Source organism: Esox lucius, chromosome 18, assembly GCF_011004845.1.
Source record: "Esox lucius isolate fEsoLuc1 chromosome 18, fEsoLuc1.pri, whole genome shotgun sequence".
Taxonomy (NCBI): domain Eukaryota; kingdom Metazoa; phylum Chordata; class Actinopteri; order Esociformes; family Esocidae; genus Esox; species Esox lucius.
The window spans coordinates 3,297,196-3,317,795 of record NC_047586.1 but is presented as its reverse complement, the minus strand read 5'-3'; the positions used below and the strand labels follow the sequence as shown (position 1 = coordinate 3,317,795).

Below are 20,600 nucleotides of genomic sequence, written 5' to 3'. Positions count from 1 at the left end.
CAGACCTGGCTTATGTCACAAACCTCCATGCTGAATGTTCTCCCACCACTGGCCTCTCTTAGCATAAGCCTGAACAAAAACCCTGCATGAATAAATGTTCACAGATGCTGAATTAATTTAGCAGATTAACAACAATGTGAGAGACAAAGTGCAAAACAAATTTCACTTTGTAATGGAATTCTGCATGTTTTCAGTTAATGTCACATTTTTACAATACTCTGTTATGTAATTTCCTAGAATCAGTACACACTCAATACTTTAAAATCTTCAATATGAATGTACAGTACTGAAGCACCCGTGAATGCGTAGAAACATAATGAATAGAACACACAAAAAGTATTGACTTGCCTGGGCAATGCTGTTCTATTCTTTATCTTTCTATTCAATGGGTCATACTGTATACTGGTGAAATCCAGGAAGATAACCTTTGAAGAACTGGGGCCCAGGGGATTGTGGTGCGAGCCCAGCCCTGCCCCTCCCAAAGCCAGCATCTGGACCTCACCCTACCAGCTACCTGATCTATCTGGCTGCTGAGAGAGCTCTTCTCCTTCATCTGGCTTAAGCCGGTGGCTCACAGGTCTGGACTATATTTCACATTAATGGTGTTAGCCACTTCAGAATAGGCAGGGGCCAGGCTTCCCTTCAAACCAGCGAAGAGGGGTCTAAGAGATGTTTCCTCATCCAGATCAATCATCTTAAGTGGGCACAAGTGCCAGTCCTCTCACCAGGCCTTGAAGACCTCAGTCTGGTCTGTTCTCTCACAAGAACCCAGTTGTTGCGTTATGTCAGTTTTTTGTTCAGAGAGGGACAGGAAACGGGGCGGGGCTTAGACAAGGCTTGTCTTCAAAGCTGGGCTGTGTTTTTTGGCCTTTGAAGTCACAGCAAGTTGTGTTTGAGTGTTTACTGACGTCCGGTGTTACACTGAATAAATAGGGTTTCTCTGATGTACTTTGACATAGTTCATTCACAACAGGTTTATAAAGGTTTTACTGAGGACACCACATCAGGGTTTCTGCTGCCCCTCGTCCACTCTCTGTGACTACACTGTCTCCGTGACTACACTGTCTCCGTGAGTACACTGTCTCTGTGACTACACTGTCTCCGTGACTACACTGTCACCGTGACTACACTGACTACGAGCACACCTGCAATGGCTAGTCAAACAGTTGCGGTTGAGACAATAGGATTTTTCAATAGAACCATTTGTATGCCTGTCAGGCTTCAATAGGCAACGATGGAATTTGCCTGCTGTTTGTTGCCCTGGTTGGTCATGGCCCGAAGAAACCACACAGAGAATACCCACTTCCGCACACACACACACGCAGAGACATGCAAACTCTTCATCTGTCTCTGCACTTCCTCATTTTCATTAACCAAAGTGATATTACTGCAGGTTTCAGTGACCAGCATTCAAATACTCCTTGTGTCTCGTGACCCAGAGATGAAACAACATTATAATTAACACGGATGATGACAGTCCGCCTGGAGTCGGCGAAGAGACAACCACCTGGCTTTAAGTGGAGGGATTTGATAGACAACCACCTGGCTTTAGTGGAGGGATTTGATAGACAACCACCTGGCTTTAGTGGAGGGATTTGATAGACAACCACCTGGCTTTAGTGGAGGGATTTGATAGACAACCACCCAGCTTTAGTGGAGGGATTTGATAGACAACCACCCGGCTTTAGTGGAGAGATTTGATACAGAACCACCCGGCTTTAGTGGAGGGATTTGATAGACAACCAGCTCGCTTTAGTGGAGGGATTTCATAGACAACCACCTGGCTTTAGTGGAGGAATTTGATAGACAACCACCCGGCCTGAGTGGAGGGATTTGATAGACTACCACCCGGCATTAGTGGAGGGATTTCATAGGTGCATATATCGTCCTAGAGAAAGGAAGAGAGGAAAACAGGATGAGTCTATTAACTACACTTTTCTGACCTGCCTGACTGTCATGCTGAAAACAGAGAGTGTGTTGGAGAGGAGTTCACACACCGATATATTGACCTGTGATGGGAATCTGTTGGTAACTGTCATTTCAATTCAGCAGTTTTCACAGGGTCCTTAAAGAGTTTCCCACTGGTTTGACATTCTTTTGAGCAAACGTGTGTGTTTGTGTGTGTGTGTGTGTGTGTGTGTATGGGGAGAGTAGGGTGGGGGTGTTGTTGGTTATATACTTTTGTTCCAACACAGAAGCTATGAGGCTGGCCTTTCCTTTGTATTTGACTTTTTGTTCAGTTTGGCAGGTGTGCAGCATCATGGATAACAGCTGTGTCTAAGGTGTACCCCTCCAGCCATACTCACACGGTCCAGCACATTTTATCTATAGCGGACATAAAAAGTCTACACACCCCTGTTAAAATGCCAGGTTTTTGTGATGTAAAAGAATGAGACAAAGATAAATCATGTCAGAACTTTTTCCACTTGTAATGTAATGTGAACAATTCAATTGAAAAACAAACTGAAAGCTTCAAGGGGGAAAAATGAACACCTTACAATAACCTGGTTGTTATTGTAAGTGTGCACACCCTCTTATAACTGGGGATGTGGCTGCATTCAGAATTAACCAGTCACATTCAAACTCATGTTAAATAGAAGTAATTACACACCTGCCATCATTTAAAGTGACTCTGATTAAGCACAAATAAAGTTCAGCTGTTCTAGTAGGATTTTCCTGAAATTTTCTTAGTTGCATCTCAGAGCAAAAGCCATGGTCCGCAGAGAGATCCAAAGCATCAGAGGGATCTCAATTTTGAAAGATATCAGTCAGGAGAAGGGCACACAAGAATGTCCAAAGCATTAGATATACCATGGAACACAGTGAGGACAGTCATCATCAAGTGGAGAAAATATGGCACAACAGAGACATTACCAAGAACTGGAAGTCCCTCCAAAATTGATGAAAAGACGAGAAGAAAAAGGGTCAGGGAGGCTTCCAAGGGGCCTACAGCAACATTAAAGGAACTGCAGAAATTCTAGCAAGTACTGGCTGTGTGCTACATGTGACAACAATCTCCCGTATTCTTCATATGAATGGGCTATGGGGTAGGGTGGCAAGACAGAAGCCTTTTCTTACAAAGAAAAGCATCCAAGCCCAGCAGAAGTTTGCAAAAACAAACATCAGGTCCCCCAAAAGCACATGGGAAAATGTGTTATGGTCTGATGAAACCAAGGTTGAACTTTTTGGCAATAATTCCAAAAGGTATGTTTGGCGCAAAAACAACACTGCACATCACCCAAAGAACACCATACCCACAGTGAACCATGTTGGTGGCAGCATCATGCTTTGGGGATGTTTTTCTTCAGCTGGAACCGGGGCCTTGAGGGAATTATGAACAGTTCCAAATACCAGGTTTGGCACAAAACCTTCAGGCGTCCGTTAGAAAGCTGAAGATAAAGATGAAGTTCACCTTTCAGCGCGACAACGACCGAAAGCACACATCCAAATCCACAAAAGCATGGCTTCACCAGAAGAAGATTAACGTTTTGGAATGGCCCAGCCAGAGCCCAGACCTGAATCCAATTGAACATCTTTGGGGTGATCTGAAGAGGGCTGTGGACAGGAATTGTCCTTGCAATCTGACAGATTTGGAGTGCGTTTGCAAAGAAGAGTGTGCAAATATTGCCACGTCAAGATGTGCCATGCTAATAGACTCCTACCCAAAAGGACTGAGTGCTGTAATAAAATCAAAAGGTGCTTCAACAAAGTATTAGTTTAAGGGTGTGCACACTTATGCAACCAGGTAATTTTTTTTTATTTTTCTATATTTTCCTCAAAGATTTCTGTTTGTTTTTCAATTGAATTGTTCACGTTATAGGTCATATTAAAGGTGGAAAAAGTTCTGACATGATTTACCTTTGTCTCATTCTTTTACATCACAAGAACCTGGCATTTTAAAAGGGGTGTGTAGACTTATATCCACTGTATATTCTACAGGGAACCCTTTTAGAAATACAGAGTGCAGGTTCCACCTGGAACCTAAAATATTTATACCACAGACAAAAAGCTTTCATCCCTGGAACCCTGAAAATGGTTCAGATTTCTGTCTCTTCCTTTCTGAGAGTGTATTCGCTGATGTCTGTGTGTGTGTTTGTGTTTGACTAGAAGTGGATGAGTACAAAACTTGTAAAAGTGGGAAGTTGTCTCTGCGCTGTTTCATTGTCCTGGCTGAGAGCAAGGACCTTCCTGAAAAAATATTTCAAAATCAGCTGAATCACTCGGCGACCCGAGGAGACATCCTTCTCCTTCTGGAGATCTTGTAAAAGGCTTCTGGCTGCTCTCCCAGTGTCTCTGTTGCTATGCAGAACAGCCCTGGTCAATATTAGACATGCCTCAGATGGTCCGTATGTACAGACCTCCGGTGTTTACTCAACTCTTTCTCTTATTTCATTTCTCTGTCACGGAAATGTTTCCCTCATCAGCCATTTCTTTTCTCATTCCCTTCTTTTCATCGCTCTGCTTCTTTCTTTTCCGTCCCTCACTCCCTCGTCAAAATAAGTATATTGAAGAGTATTACTTTGTAACCACGTAAGATGTGCTTTAGAACATTAAACCGTATTGACATGGTATTTAAGTACTATTTAAATAGAAATAAATATACTTAAGTTCGTTTTGAATAAAATAAAACTCTTTAGGCTCGCTAGCACATGATTTTCAAAAGCACTTTAGTACACCTAGATTTATTCAACAATTTATTTCAAAACACATTCATGATTTTAAATAATAATTAATATCTTTGAAATAAATTAGGAATGCATTTTAAGTGTACTGAAATACCATTTCCAATAATGTGCATTTGTGTGTGAGTGTGAATGTGTGTCTGTGTAACAGAGGCAGCGTCTCTCTGCCCAGCCTGTGATAAGGAGCTTTGATTTGATTTCCCTTGTCACTGTTTACTGCATGTGTTTCAACCCAAGGGGCTTCTTGCTTTAAGGGTCTCATTAAATCCCAAACAAAAAAACAACATCTTCCAGATTAGTGTTCACATTAAGAGGCTTACATACAGCTTGCATTGAAGCTCACTAATGAGGCTTAATGTAAATATGTTGCAGCGAGTGTTGTTGTTTGTCAACATCTGTTTATTTGTTTACATTAGAAGTAAAACTGCATGATAGAGCTCAGGCCATGGAACGGTCGTATTATACATAGAACAAACTGTTGTACCTGATCCGAATCAAATATCAACTGGTTTCACTACATTGTCTGTAAACAAAGTCAATGTAAACAACCTCCGTCCTTAAAAACATAAACAACGTTAAAAGAACTATGATGTTGACATCCTGGCTGGTCCGTACTTACATCCAAACAGTGTATGAATTTGAGAGTGGCTACATTTCTTCAGCCCTCAGGGTCGGGGGACAAGTTTCTCTACTGTTTCATCTGTGGATTCCCTCTTGATGATGCTCTGCTCTAACATAGAAACAGAATAGTTTAACACCGCATGGCTGCTGTCATGGACACCAAACCTCACACACGTAGCTGCTGTAATTTGCATTCGCAGTAAACGTCAGATATCTCTGTGTTTGTGTAGCTGTCTGTCTCTGATGGGACTTCTCCTCATGGCGTGTCTCTGATGGGACTTCTCCTCATGACGTGTCTCTGATGGGACTTCTCCTCATGACGTGTCTCTGATGGGACTTCTCCTCATGACGTGTCTCTGATGGGACTTCTCCTCATGACATGTCTCTGATGGGACTTCTCCTCATGACTTGTCTCTGATGGGACTTCTCCTCATGACGTGTCTCTGATGGGACTTCTCCTCATGACTTGTCTCTGGTGGGACTTCTCCTCATGACGTGTCTGTGGTGGGACTTCTCCTCATGACGTGTCTCTGGTGGGACTTCTCCTCATGACGTGTCTCTGATGGGACTTCTCCTCATGACTTGTCTCTAATGGGACTTCTCCTCATGACGTGTCTCTGATGGGACTTCTCCTCATGAAGTGTCTCTGATGGGACTTCTCCTTATGACGTGTCTCTGATGGGACTTCTCCTCATGACGTGTCTCTGATGGGACTTCTCCTCATGAAGTGTCTCTGATGGGACTTCTCCTCATGACGTGTCTCTGATGGGACTTCTCCTCATGACGTGTCTCTGATGGGACTACTCCTCATGACGTGTCTCTGATGGGACTTCTCCTCATGACGTGTCTCTGATGGGACTTCTCCTCATGAAGTGTCTCTGATGGGACTTCTCCTCATGACGTGTCTCTGATGGGACTTCTCCTCATGACGTGTCTCTGATGGGACTTCTCCTCATGAAGTGTCTCTGATGGGACTTCTCCTCATGACGTGTCTCTGATGGGACTTCTCCTCATGACGTGTCTCTGATGGGACTTCTCCTCATGACATGTCTCTGATGGGACTTCTCCTCATGACTTGTCTCTGATGGGACTTCTCCTCATGACGTGTCTCTGATGGGACTTCTCCTCATGACTTGTCTCTGGTGGGACTTCTCCTCATGACGTGTCTGTGGTGGGACTTCTCCTCATGACGTGTCTCTGGTGGGACTTCTCCTCATGACGTGTCTCTGATGGGACTTCTCCTCATGACTTGTCTCTAATGGGACTTCTCCTCATGACGTGTCTCTGATGGGACTTCTCCTCATGAAGTGTCTCTGATGGGACTTCTCCTCATGACGTGTCTCTGATGGGACTTCTCCTCATGACGTGTCTCGGATGGGACTTCTCCTCATGAAGTGTCTCTGATGGGACTTCTCCTCATGACGTGTCTCTGATGGGACTTCTCCTCATGACGTGTCTCTGATGGGACTACTCCTCATGACGTGTCTCTGATGGGACTTCTCCTCATGACGTGTCTCTGATGGGACTTCTCCTCATGAAGTGTCTCTGATGGGACTTCTCCTCATGACGTGTCTCTGATGGGACTTCTCCTCATGACGTGTCTCTGATGGGACTTCTCCTCATGAAGTGTCTCTGATGGGACTTCTCCTCATGACGTGTCTCTGATGGGACTTCTCCTCATGACGTGTCTCTGATGGGACTTCTCCTCATGACGTGTCACTGATGGGACTTCTCCTCATGAAGTGTCTCTGATGGGACTTCTCCTCATGACGTGTCTCTGATGGGACTTCTCCTCATGACGTGTCTCTGATGGGACTTCTCCTCATGAAGTGTCTCTGATGGGACTTCTCCTCATGACGTGTCTCTGATGGGACTTCTCCTCATGACGTGTCTCTGATGGGACTTCTCCTCATGACGTGTCTCTGATGGGAAATGTTGCTTCGTCGTCCTATTGCCTCCGGTGCTATGATTCAGGGTTTGGACACTTTCCCTGCCGTGTCCTGTTCTCTTTCAGATTTACAGCTTATCTGGCAGTGGGACCTTGAGGACCAAGGAGGAGGCCCTTAGCCCTCTTGTTGTGTGTTGGTGTGTATGTGTGACTGTGTGTGTGTGTGTTTGTGTTGATGTGACTGTGTGTGTTTGTGTGACTCTGTGTGTGTGTGTGTGACAGGTAGTTTGCAATCTCCTCATTGAACTTCCTTCTGCAGGCCCTTGTTTGGAAAATGTCAACACCAGTGGAAAACCAGGAGGGAGGAGGGAGAGGCTGGAGGAGGGAGAGGCTGAAGGAGGTGGAGGCTGGAGGAGGGGAGGGAGGAGGAGGGGAAGGTGGGAGGAGGTGGAAGCTGGAGGAGGGAGAGGCGGGAGGCGGGGGAGGCTGGAGGAGGGGGAGGCTGGAGAGGCTGGAGGATGGAGAGGCTGAAGGAGGGGGAGGGAGGAGGAGGGGAAGGTGGGAGGAGGTGGAAGCTGGAGGAGGGAGAGGCGGGAGGCGGGGGAGGCTGGAGGAGGGGGAGGCTGGAGGAGTGAGAGGCGGGAGAGGCTGGAGGAGGGAGAGGCGGGAGGTGGGGGAGGCTGGAGGAGGTGGAGGCTGGAGGAGGGGAGGGAGGAGGAGGGGAAGGTGGGAGGAGGTGGAAGCTGGAGGAGGGAGAGGCGGGAGGCTGGAGGAGGGGGAGGCTGGAGGAGGGGGAGGCTGGAGGAGTGAGAGGCGGGAGGTGGGGGAGGCTGGAGGAGGGGTAGGCTGGAGGAGGGGGAGGATGGAGGAGGGGGAGGCTGGAGGAGGGGGAGGTGGGGCAGATATGAGGGCAGATGGAACTGTGAAGAGACATAAAGCTCTTTTTGACGCCAGCCTGTGACATGTTACAATATTCTTTCCATTCTTGGTCGACAGAGGATGCTTGTTTGATTTGTATGTATTTCAGGGGAGAGGTTTTTTCCACCGTAAATGTTAATTGCCAGCTGGTAAATAAACAAAGAGTAGAAACGTGCGTTCTGTTGGGATTCCACCTGGTTAACGAGCCTGATTGAAATGTAAAAGATGATGATTCTTGAGAGATTTAATTGCTAGGAAAACAGGCAATAAAGACATCACACTATAATGGATATTGAATCACCAAAGCACATGCATTGTATCTGACACGGTAATTGTGTTAATATGTTAGACAGAGAGTCGACTCTGGTCCAACATATGGGTTAGGAAAACACAGGCTGTAATTTATCAGGTGTCAAGCCATGACAAAGAAACATGTATGTTCTCAATGACACGCTACATGGCTCCCAGAACAGCCATACAACTTAATGAAACCATTAATCACGCCCTGTGAACACTTTGAACACACACACAGGCATGAATGCACACACGCACATACACTCAATTGGCTTATGGCTAAAACGGGATATGGTGTTACACCATTGAATGTGATACAAAACATGTCCAGTGAAAGAGGAAACAGTTTGTGATATAGAACAGGTCCAGTGATAGAGGAAACCTTGAGTGTATGATTTAGAACAGGTCCAGTGATAGAGGAAATATTGAGTGTGTGATATAGAACAGGTCCAGTGATAGAGGAAACCTTGAGTGTATGATTTAGAACAGGTCCAGTGATAGAGGAAATATTGAGTGTGTGATATAGAACAGGTCCAGTGATAGAGGAAACATAGTGTGTGATATAGAACAGGTCCAGTGATAGAGGAAACATAGAGTGTGTGATATAGAACAGGTCCAGTGATAAAGGAAACAGTTTGTGATTTAGAACAGGTCCAGTGGTAGAGGAAATATTGAGTGTGTGATATAGAACAGGTCCAGTGATAGAGGAAATATTGAGTGTGTGATATAGAACAGGTCCAGTGATAGAGGAAACATAGAGTGTGTGATATAGAACAGATCCAGTGATAGAGGAAACAGAGTTTGTGGTATTGAGAGTGTCTATATATTTTATGAACTATGCTAAATACTCCTGCATAGTAGTCTGTCTCACGTCTCGGTCTGACTTTTGTCTCAGGACGGTCTGTCTGCCTGTGTGTTTGAAATACCAGGAAGTGTGTTATCCCTCATTGTGGAAGGGACAAAGGGGTTGTTTTAAATCTGCCAGCGTGAAGCCCGCGGCCGTCGGGAATGGTGGGTGTCTGTTCAGTGTGTTTGTGTGCAGAGATATGTTTCTCAGTGTTTCTGTAACATACTGAAAATGCGTGTTAAAACATAGTTTCACTGGCATGAGAGCTGGGGTTTTTTCTATATCAGTTTGCTCCTGTTTTGGGGCAGAGCTCAGTAGAATAATATTCAATTTCCAGATAATTCAAGTGATTATTTTTTATAGATTTTTCTTAGAGTCCCTTAAACAATCACAATACCAAAACAGATAAGGGACAGTCATGATTAGTGTAATAATCCTCTAAAGGATCCTCTCTCTAGACATCAATATTTATTTTCTCTTTTCCTTCCTTCTCTCTTTATCTCTCTCATTCTTTCTTCCTACCTTCCTTCTTTTCTTTCTTTCTTTCTTTCTTTTATCGTTCTTACCCCCCACTGCCTCTGTCTCTCTTGCTTAATCAACTCTGATATTGTTTTGCACCACACACACATTCACACACCTTAACACACATATGCACACATCTTAATACACACACACAGTCACACACCTTAACACACATACGCACACATCTTAATACAAACACACACACAAACACACAGCCACACACCTTAATACACACACACACACCTTAATACACTCACACACACAAACACACAGAGCCACACACCTTAATAAACACACACACTATAATACACGCACACACGCACATAAACACACACAGCCAGACAACTTAATACACACACATACGCACACGCCTTAATACACACACACACACACACACACCCATACGGACTCACTATAACACACACACAATGCACATAAACACACACAGCCTTAATACACACACATACGCACTCGCCTTAATACACACATATACGCACTCGCCTTAATACACACACACCCATACGGACTCACTATAACACACACACCCACACGCACACAACGGCCACCTGAATACACACCCCTCACATGTGAGCAGGGTCTATGGTGGAGTAGTGTGGTACTCAGGGTTTAAGGCTGCTTGATGTGTTTCCATCAAACAAACTCTTCACATACTCTAGGTTTTTAGGCTACGTGGTAAGCTCTTGATTGCCTTCTTTTATATTTATGGGAAAGCAAAATGCTAATTTTCTATTGTATTCTTTGTCACTAATGGGTAAATGATTGCTTGTTTCGCTGGGAATTATGATAATGCATTCATGGTCATGAAGTGTGTGTTCTGCTTCGTGTGTTGAAGGCTGTGGTTCTGTCAGTCCGTGTGTGTTGAGTCGAGGCCTGTTTAGATGCATGTAGCGGAACGGTCGTTTTGACAAGATTCCCCCTGGGATGAACCAGCAGCTACCATTTCTTTATGGACCACATGAATCCACGCCCAGTCCCCTGGTCGACACACAAAGAAACACAGACACACCATCTCTTTGTTTTTACCTTTAATTAAATAACTGTGATTCCTTTTAAAGCTCTATATTTAAACGGTTTATTTTCTCACTCTGAAAGAAATTCTTCTGCCTAATGAAGTGAGTTGATTTCTGAGGCATGCAGAACCGGGAGGCGTAGTATCAGACAAAATGTGGAGGCAGTGTAGATATATTTCTAAGAGAAGTTGTATTTCTAGTGGGATCTAGTCATTGTCCTACGGGTGGGAGAGTCTGTTTTCTGATGTGAAATGATCTGGGTTGCAGGTCTGTCATCCTTCTAGACAATCCCCGTGTGGGTCCCGCCCACCTGAGGATAAACACTTCCGATTGGTTCCCCACAGGTAAGACTGATTTTAAATGCTATGTCTGAAATGGATTGTCTGTTGGCAAGCCAGTCTGTTTGTTAAATACACATAATGTGTTTTAGCATTTACCAACTACTGGAATTAAGCTGCTTGTGAGAATGCCAAGAGGACAAAGCTGTCATCAAGGCAAAGGGGGGTACTTTGAAGAATCTAAAATAAACATGTATTTTGATCTGTTTAACATTTGTTTGGTTACTACATTATTCTATATGTATTCACTATTATTCTGCAATGTGAACCATAGTAGAACTAAAGACATGTGAGTACAGTAGGTGTGTCTGAAGTTTGACTGATACAGTATATAAATTAAATCTGAATATTTTTGTCACATTTCAGTAATAGTGGACATGCACACATCCTGTGCACATTTCAACCTGCTTTTATAGGGAGTTCCAAACACCTTTCTCTACCAAATAGGTCCAAAATAACTGTCACCATTTATGAAGATATGAAAAGGTCTGGAGGAAACTTGTTGCTGACCAACTGCTGCTTGTCTGAACCCACACTCCCTCAGGAGGGACATTGTTTATTTAGGCGGCTCGTTGTTTGTTTGTTTATGTTCAGTTGTTTTTTGTTTATTGTGGGTTGTTTATTTTCCTATTTGTAGCCCTTTTTTTTCTTTTTCTATTCCCATTGCTTGTGTGTTGCCAGGTCACCAGGTCAGCTGGTTAAGGTGGGAGGAAATCTGTTCAACAGAAGTACTGTAATAGGGTTAGGGTTAAAAATTTAATTTTAGGTTTTTAAATTGTGTATGGTTGAGAATGACTTGTAGACAATTAGTTTGAAGGCAGTCTGCCGGAACTGGCACCACTGGTTAAAATCCATGCAGTTTGTTTCTGTGTGTGTGTCTGTTTCTGTGTATGTGTGTGTGTGTGTGTTTGCATGTGTGAGTGTATGTGTCTGTATGTGTGTATGTGTATGTGTGTGTGTGTGTGTGTCTGGGTGTCTGTGTGTGTGTGTTTGCATGTGTGAGTGTATGTGTCTGTATGTGTGTATGTGTATGTGTGTGTGTGTGTGTGTCTGGGTGTCTGTGTGTGTGTGCGTGTGTGTGTTTGCGTGTGTGAGTGTGTGTCTGTTTCTGTGTGTGTGTGTGTGTGTGTGTCTGCATGTCTGTGTGTGTGTGTTTGTGTATGTGTCAGTGAGGTTTCATTAAATAATAAGCACAAAAATATTCCCCAAACTGTGGCGAAACCAGGAACATTTGAAATATGAAATATTTATTGGTGGCTATGAACTCTGAGTAATATGGGTGGATTTCATTGGATCTCATTGTTAATCAGTTGTTTTACAGTGAAAGATGAAAGCTATTGATGAACACTGGGCCCCCTGGTCTCTGAGCGCAACGCAGGGCTCTGTACTATGGCACCAGTGGCACAATGTGCTGTGTGTGGAGTGTGTGTGTGGTGTGTGTGTGTGTGTGTGGTGTGTGTGTGTGTGTGTGGTGTGTGTGTGGGTGTGTTAATGGGTGTGTGTTTGGGGTGTGTGCTGCTATCACTTGCTATTCTGCCTTTAAAGATCTTGTCCTCATATACTGAATTGACTTTCTGTCACGTTCCATCTCTCTCTCTCTCTCTCTCTCTCTTTTCTCTCTGTTGTTCTCTTTTTCTATCACTCTGTTTCTCTCTGTTTCTAACACACCCTCTCTCTTTCTCTCGCTCCAACCCTCTGTTACTCTCCCCTCATGTCTTTCTCTCTGTCTGCTTGGGAGGGGTTGGATAGGGGGGTGGCAGGGGGGAGTGTGAGTTGGCATCCTTCTGTGCCTCATCGCTCCATCTGTTCCTCGGGCAGGGATTAGTCATTTCAGGGCAGATAAGGGGATGGGAGCTGGGGAAGGACCGGGACGTTTCTCGGGCTGGGAATCTGTATCAGCACTTTGTGACAAATGCTGATGTAAAAAGGGCTTCAGAAAGGGAATGTGATGTGTGTCTGTTATGTGTGTGTTGCTTGTGTGTTGTGTTTGTGTGCTCCAAGCTCAGTGACACCTGATGGAAGAGTGTTTCCTCTCACTCCCCCTCCGCCTCCTGGAATACATGCTGAGTAATGACTTGCTTCTCTCACTTCCTGTCCTGTCAGAGGAGGGGTGACAGGTGGGAGCTGCAGCACTGACCAGTAGCTCTCTCCTCTCTCCTCTCTCCTCTCTCCTCTCTCCTCTCTCCGGACGGGGTTGTGACGACTGACGTTTAGGGGAGAGGTGGAGGCTCTTGGAGGAGGTGGAGGAGGTGGAGGAGGTGGAGAATAGAGCCTTCTGCTTCTCTCTGTCTTATGGTTTCACAAAAAAACGTTGGGGGTCATGGGGGTTAGGGGAGACTGAAGTGGATGCGTCGCTGAGGGGATTCTTTACTTCCTCTGCAAAAATATTTGAATAGTCTCAACAATTAATCATATTTTTTACTGCCAACTGCCCTTGTTTGAGATTTGGCTCGGTGCTTTCCAATCTGACATCCATTGTCAGACAGCGCGTGTGGGGTGGGGTGTGCTAATCCCTCCCTCCAACCCTCCCCCCTTGCAGTTTCAGCGGAACCCGCTCGTCAACAACGTGGACAGCCTGTGGCGCGGTCAGCGTCGCCGCATGCTGACCGTCAGCAGTATCCCAAAGCCCGTATCTGCGCGCCTAGGCCGAGGCCTTTACAGAGCTACAGAATAGTGTGGAAGCTGCTAGAATGACTGACCCCGTCCAGCCGTCTATAGACAGCGCGTTGCGCGCCTTTTGCGCCGAAAAAAGGCTGAGGTCATTTATTTTGACTGCGATCACAATCTGAGGCCTTGTGCCGTTGTTACACTGTCCGCCCGGATGGCGTTCTGTAAACAGGGGCCGGGAAAGGCTTTCGGCGTGTGTGGGTGTGTGTGTGTGTCAGTTTGTGTTGGTGTCATTGTGGATTTAACTAGAAACTACACGGCATAGAATACAAAGTCAGTGACACAAGTGTTTACGTACCTCTGCTACCTCATGCTGACAGTGCTCGTCGAACAATACATCCGCATTGTGAACCCCTGGAGTAAAGTCATGGTCAGTTGTTTGCTTACCGACATATTTTATTCACATTTCTTAAATTTCATGCTCAAAATTGACCGGACTCCTTCTGTCAGGCTTGAAGCATATTATTTTACACCCCATGTAAATTAAAGTGCAACTTCATACATGCCTGACCTGATTGTGTGTGGTATTCTTTACTTTTTAGACAGAGATCTGCATGTTTGAATGGTGGCGCATCTGTTCTCTGTGGGTTATTTAAGAAATGCTTCCTCATGTCTTTTCTTCAAAAGTAAACAAAACTCTCAAAGATTAGGCCTTAAGTAGTGACAAATTACTATACTGGGACAGACGTCCACCCTGGAGTTATCATTTTGTTCTACAAACACAAGTTAGACGGGCCAGATGGCCGGAATGGCGCATATTTACTGAGTAGATTTAGTATAAATACTCATCTGACTGAAAAGGGGGGCTCCCCTGACTGAAGTGGGGATTCACTGTTAAAACCAACTCCAGCTCTCTTTCCCTCTCTGAACTGAGTGTGTTTGAGGGCCGTCTTTAGAATGAATCCCCTCTCAGAGTTTACAGGAAGATGGTTATGTTAGTGTCACTCACTGTCTCATCTCCTAGGCTACTATTTGATGGAGAATACTCCCTCGGTAGCAGAGTTGGAACTCATCGACAACAGCGTTGCCGTGGACACAGCGTAGTAATTTTGCTCCCACTCAATCCCCCCAGGTCTTTGGGTGCAAACTTTCTTTGACCAGAAGTCCAGAGGTACAAATTTATGAAAAATTAAGTGTGTGTAGTGTGTGTGTGTGTGTGTGTGACTGTGTGCCAACTTCCACATTATGGCCACAACTCATCGTTCATGAATGTGTAGCCGACGCGCGTGAGAATAATCAATAGATCTTTCACCTCCTGACCGGTCGTCTCCCCTCGGGTCTTTGGGCGATGTATGGTCCTCTGTGGACGCTGTGGGGAGGACATTAACATGTCAATGGACCACTGGACAAACACTGGAGGACACATAGGAATACATCAAATTAAAAATGAGAATGGAATGGGATCTCTATGTGGCAATTTGAAGAGGCCCTTCTCTCCACACATACCACAGGGATAGTTTTCATACAGTCTTTAAAAGGCCAGGTCGCTGTTTAAATACGAGTATATAATAGGCATTGTTCTGTAGTTGATTTCCAGTTCCAGCAGATGCAGTGATGTCCAGATGTAGGGAGATAAACATGCTTTTGAGCGCTGTGTAGCACAGTTCGGGGGGGACTTGATATGTACGTGTCTTAGTCACCTATCTGGAACAGATGTTTGTTGAGGGTCTCAGCAAATAACTAATAGACAGACAGTTTCAATCTGTCTGCTTAGTGCGACTCAACATACAGGATGTTAATTCAGCATGTAGACATACACAAACTTGATCAATCAGTCTATAGTTTATTTTGTAAGTGCTCTTGGCCCGTCCTCTTCTGGCTTTATAAGAACACTTTTATTTTTACGGTCAAATTGGTGGACTTTGGATGGCTAGGAGTCATCAGGCCAGGAAGACATTGTGACTCCATCCATAGATTCCCCTGGTCAGGACCAACCAGGCAGAAAATAGCCTCACCAAACTTTGCCAAGCATAGCCCCAAACTACCAACCACCTTGAGACAAGGCCGAGCTCATAGCTCACAGAATTCTTTCCCATCACTTGAGCCCCAGGGAGGACAAAGCAAGACAGAAAGAACTCATCAGTGACTCAACCCACTCACGTTCGGTGTGGCCAAAAGCATGATTTGACATGATGCCCCCTTCTAGGGACGGCATTGGAAGAGCACTAGTGACTCAGGCCCCATAACAGGGTTAGTGGTGGAGAATCACGGCGGAGGGAGGGGAGTCTGCCAGGCTTGTTTGTCAATCCAGTCATACACTCCGTCATAGATGAGTCCTCTGGAAAGACATTAATATTTTGCCTGCATGTGTAATATGTGTAATGTGTTGTTTCTATGTGTGTATGCCCATCAGTAGAATCAGCAAATTTATGACAAGAGATCAGCAAATACATAACAACAAATCAGCAAATACATGACAAGAAATGTACAAATACATGACAGCAAATCAGCAAATACATGACAAGAAATCAGCAAATACATAACAGCAAATCAGCAAATACATTATAAGAAATCAGCAAATACATAACAATTAACCAGCAAATACATGACAATAAATCTGCAAATAAATTACAATAAATCAGCAAATACATGACAACAAATCAGCAAATACATGACAGCAAATCAGCAAATACATGACAGCAAATCAGTAAATACATGACAATAAATCAGCAAATACATGACAACAAATTAGCAAATACATGACATCATACACACTTTTTTAGGAACCTTTTTATCTCAACAGCAAAATGTTTACAACTAGTGGCCAAAAATCATAATTTTCAGAATGAGGCTGCTTAGTGGTGCTTACCTTACATAAAGAAATTTGTTTTATTGTAATTATTATTTTAACACGTTTTGTCGAATTTGTCATTATTGCCTTGCGTCAATGCAGCAACTCCTAGAGGGTTCGCGAGAAGCGTAGATCAAGCTGTGTCCTCAGACCTCGCCAAACAGCTCTGGTTTTTGTCAAACTGTTCAGTCAACCAGGAAACATTTGGTGTGACCCGCTTGGAGAAGAAAACTTTCTTCCATACAAAAAACGTGATTGTACTTGCAGACACCCAACCCGCCACAAGGTGTCGCTAGAGAGCAACGAGACAAGTCAGCCTGGTCTGACATCCTAACTATCCAACCTGTACAGTTCTGAACCAATTTGCACTGCCCTCTGCAGTGACTCCTGTACACCGGCTTCATGCCGTGACCTGGATTTTAACTGGGTACAGTGACTCAGCTGTCCTGGGAGGCAATGTCTTTCCAGTGCCACCAAGAACTTTCCTTTAACATCAAGATTGATGTATTCTCAGATTTAGTTGCTCAGTGGTGCATACAACATGCCAGAAAACAATCCAGGGGCATAAACACTCACACACTTATTTGTGAGTCATATGAACAAAATATATACGGTTCCGGAAAAAATGGAGAGACCACTGCACATTGTTCTTTCCTTTCCAAAAAAGTTGAAAAGGAAAGTATTGAGTGAGGAACAGAAGAGTTCAATGTGCAGTGGTCTCTTAATTTTAACCCTTCTGTTCCTCACCCAAAACCTTTATTTTCATCTTTTTGGGAAAGGAAAGAGAAAGGTGCAGTGGTCTCTTAATATTTCCTGGAGCTGTACTTTTTACATTATACTATTTTTTGGTCTCAGTTTTTTATTTTAGCTATAAGCTCTTAAGTGCTCACCATTCCTCATTCAGACTCACAGAATGACTTGCAGGGCTTGATAAAGGACAGCATGATGTCCTGATTGTGTTCATATGAATAAAACATATCATCCTTTATGCAGAGGTTTTTTCAGGTCCTTTAAGCTTTATAACAGAACGGCTCATTGGCTACCCCATCAATCATCTCCCCGTCCAACTAAACGACAAATTACTACTTTTCTACAAAACTACTACCTCTCCATAAATCAATTACATACTATCTCTCCGACAAAACAACAACATACTACCTCTCCCATAAAATAAGAACGTACTACCTCACACATAAAATAACAACATACTACCTCTCCCATAAAATAACAACATACTACCTCTCCCATAAAATAACAACAATCTACCTCTCCCATAAAATAAGAATGTACTACCTCTCCCATAAAATAACAACATACTACCTCTCCCAAAAATAACGACATACTACCTCTCCCAAAAGATGAGAACATACTACCTCTACAACAAAACAACAAAAGACTCAATATACCACATCTATAACAGAACCGTTATACAGAACCGTTATACAGAACAGAACCTTTATTTCCCTGATCAGATGCAGCAACCACTAGGCTAACTGGGGCCTCTGAGAGAGGTTTTACCCTGGTTATACTGAGGACACAACACCACACTATAAAGCCCTGAATCACTGAGAGGGCAGACAGACCGCTTGCGGATCTCAGTCAGTGGATCCACATTTCTGGGTCTCTGTGCGTCTATACTGGGGCACATTTGCTGAAGCAGATTGGCCTGATCTACTTTAACAGCCATCCTGTCTAAGCTTAGCTGGCATGAGGTTGCGTCTCAGTCCCAGTGGAGCCCCTGGAGGCTTCTGTATGACTGTTAGTCCTAAAGAAGGGCTAGTGGCATAGACTGAGAGCTAGTGACATAGACTGAGAGCTAGTGACATAGACTGAGAGCTAGTGACATAGACTGAGAGCTAGTGACATAGACTGAGAGTTAGTGACATAGACTGAGAGTTAGTGACATAGACTGAGAGCTAGTGACATAGACTGAGAGTTAGTGACATAGACTGAGAGCTAGTGACATAGACTGAGAGCTAGTGACATAGACTGAGAGATAGTGACATAGACTGAGAGCTAGTGACATAGACTGAGAGCTAGTGACATAGATTGAGAGATAGTGACATAGACTGAGAGATAGTGACATAGACTGAGAGATAGTGACATAGACGGAGAGATAGTGACATAGAATGAGAGATAGTGACATAGACTGAGAGCTAGTGACATAGACTGAGAGATAGTGACATAGACTGAGAGATAGTGACATAGAATGAGAGATAGTGACATAGACTGAGAGATAGTGACATAGACTGAGTCAACACTACAGGCACTGAGAAGCAGACAGAGAGAGTCAGAGAAAGAGACAGAGAGAGTTGGTGACATACAGATTGAACACAACCCTACAGGCAGAGGGAGACGGAGAAAGTGAGTGAGTAAGTTACAGTGAGAGAGAAAGAGACAATAAGGCTAGGACAAAGCTACAGGGCAAATAACTTGTCATGTGACCTTTGAGGAAGTCAGAGCAAGATAGGCAAAGGTCAAGCAGAGAGATATTTGGCCTGCCTTCCAGCCAACATCCCTGATCTCAATCATCCTCTGCAATGATCTGGCTCAATACAGACTGGAAACACTGAGCAGATTATGAAGAAAATAAAATGTTATGAAGAATGTTGTTTAGGTGATAAAGACCAAGGAGGCCTACTAGATTAGGTAGACATGGGTCACATTTATGTGAGATGGCAGTCTGTGTGTCTGTCTGTGGGTCTGTCTGTGTGTCTGTCTGTGGGTCTGTCTGTGTGTCTGTCTGTGTGTCTGTCTGTGGGTGTGTCTGTGGGTCTGTCTGTCTGTGTGTCTGTCTGTGTGTCTGTCTGTGTGTCGGTCTGTGGGTGTGTCTGTGTGTCTGTCTGTGGGTGTGTCTGTGGGTCTGTCTGTGGGTCTGTCTGTGAGTCTGTCTGTGGGTCTGTCTGTGAGTCTGTCTGTGGGTCTGTCTGTGAGTCTGTGTTTGGGTGTGTCTGTGGGTCTGTCTGTAGGTGTGTCTGTGTGTCTGTCTGTGGGTGTGTGTGTGAGAGAGAGTTGTGTGTTTATGTATGTGTGTTGGGGTGTAATATCATTATATAATCTGAGAGTGCATTATTTTAATTTTGAGTTAATATTGTAAGTATAAAATCAGACTGTAGCATTGTTTCAATAAATAGTTCATAGTTTCAGTGAGCATCTGACCTTGCTATACATCCAGTACATGCCTACCCAATGTTTTCATTTCACTGTAATGGAAAACAATAAATGTGCTGTCTGATAATGTCATTGTAAGATATGAATGCAGTCTCTCTCCCTCTGTCCTGTGTCCCATTTTCACACAGCCTTTTAACTCTGTATGAAGTATTTCAGTCAGGTGGTTTTTCATCCATCAGAATAGCAGAGATGTGTAACACTTCAACCCCTATCCACCTAAAACCTCCACCTAAAACATCCACCTAAAACCTCCATCTAAAACCTCCATCTAAAACCTACATCTAAAACCTACATCTAAACCATCTAAAATCTCCATCTAAAATCTCCATCTAAAACCTCCGTCTAAATCACCATCTAAAATCTCCATCTAAAATCTCCATCTAAAACCTCCATCTCAAACCTCAGGCTCAAACCTCCATCTTAAACCTGATTCTGGCTGAGGCCCTAAAAAGGTTTATGTTGAGACTGGGGCTTCATAGCTGTGTGTGTGTGATGTGTTTGTGATGTGTGTGTGGTGTGTGTGTGGTGTGTGTGTGATGTGTTTGTGATGTGTGTGTGGTGTGTGTGATGTGTGTGTGGTGTGTGTGATGAGTGTGTGGTGTGTGTGTGTGGTGTGTGTGGTGTGTGTGTGTAATGTGTGTGTGGTGTGTGTGTGATGTGTGTGTGGTGTGTGTGATGTGTGTGTGTGGTGTGTGTGTGGTGCATGCGTGGTGTGGTCATGAATAATGTATATCCATCCTTCTGATTTAAGTCCATTTACCAGACAGCACAGGATGCTCTGTTCTCTTCTTCTATTCTCTCCTCTCTGACTCCATCCTTCCTCTCCTCTC

At 44.1% G+C, this 20,600-nt stretch overlaps 1 protein-coding gene across 10 annotated transcripts in view; it reads left to right on the top strand.

Annotated features, from left to right (window-relative positions):
* Window positions 1–20,600, top strand: part of nrcama (neuronal cell adhesion molecule a) — a 63,104-nt gene that overhangs the window by 13,860 nt on the left and 28,644 nt on the right. For all 10 annotated transcript variants that reach the window (XM_020056415.3, XM_020056414.3, XM_020056413.3 and 7 more), the window contains exon 2: window positions 11,071–11,147. The gene's annotated coding sequence lies outside the window, so the exon portion shown is untranslated. The remainder of the gene's footprint in view (window positions 1–11,070; window positions 11,148–20,600) is intronic.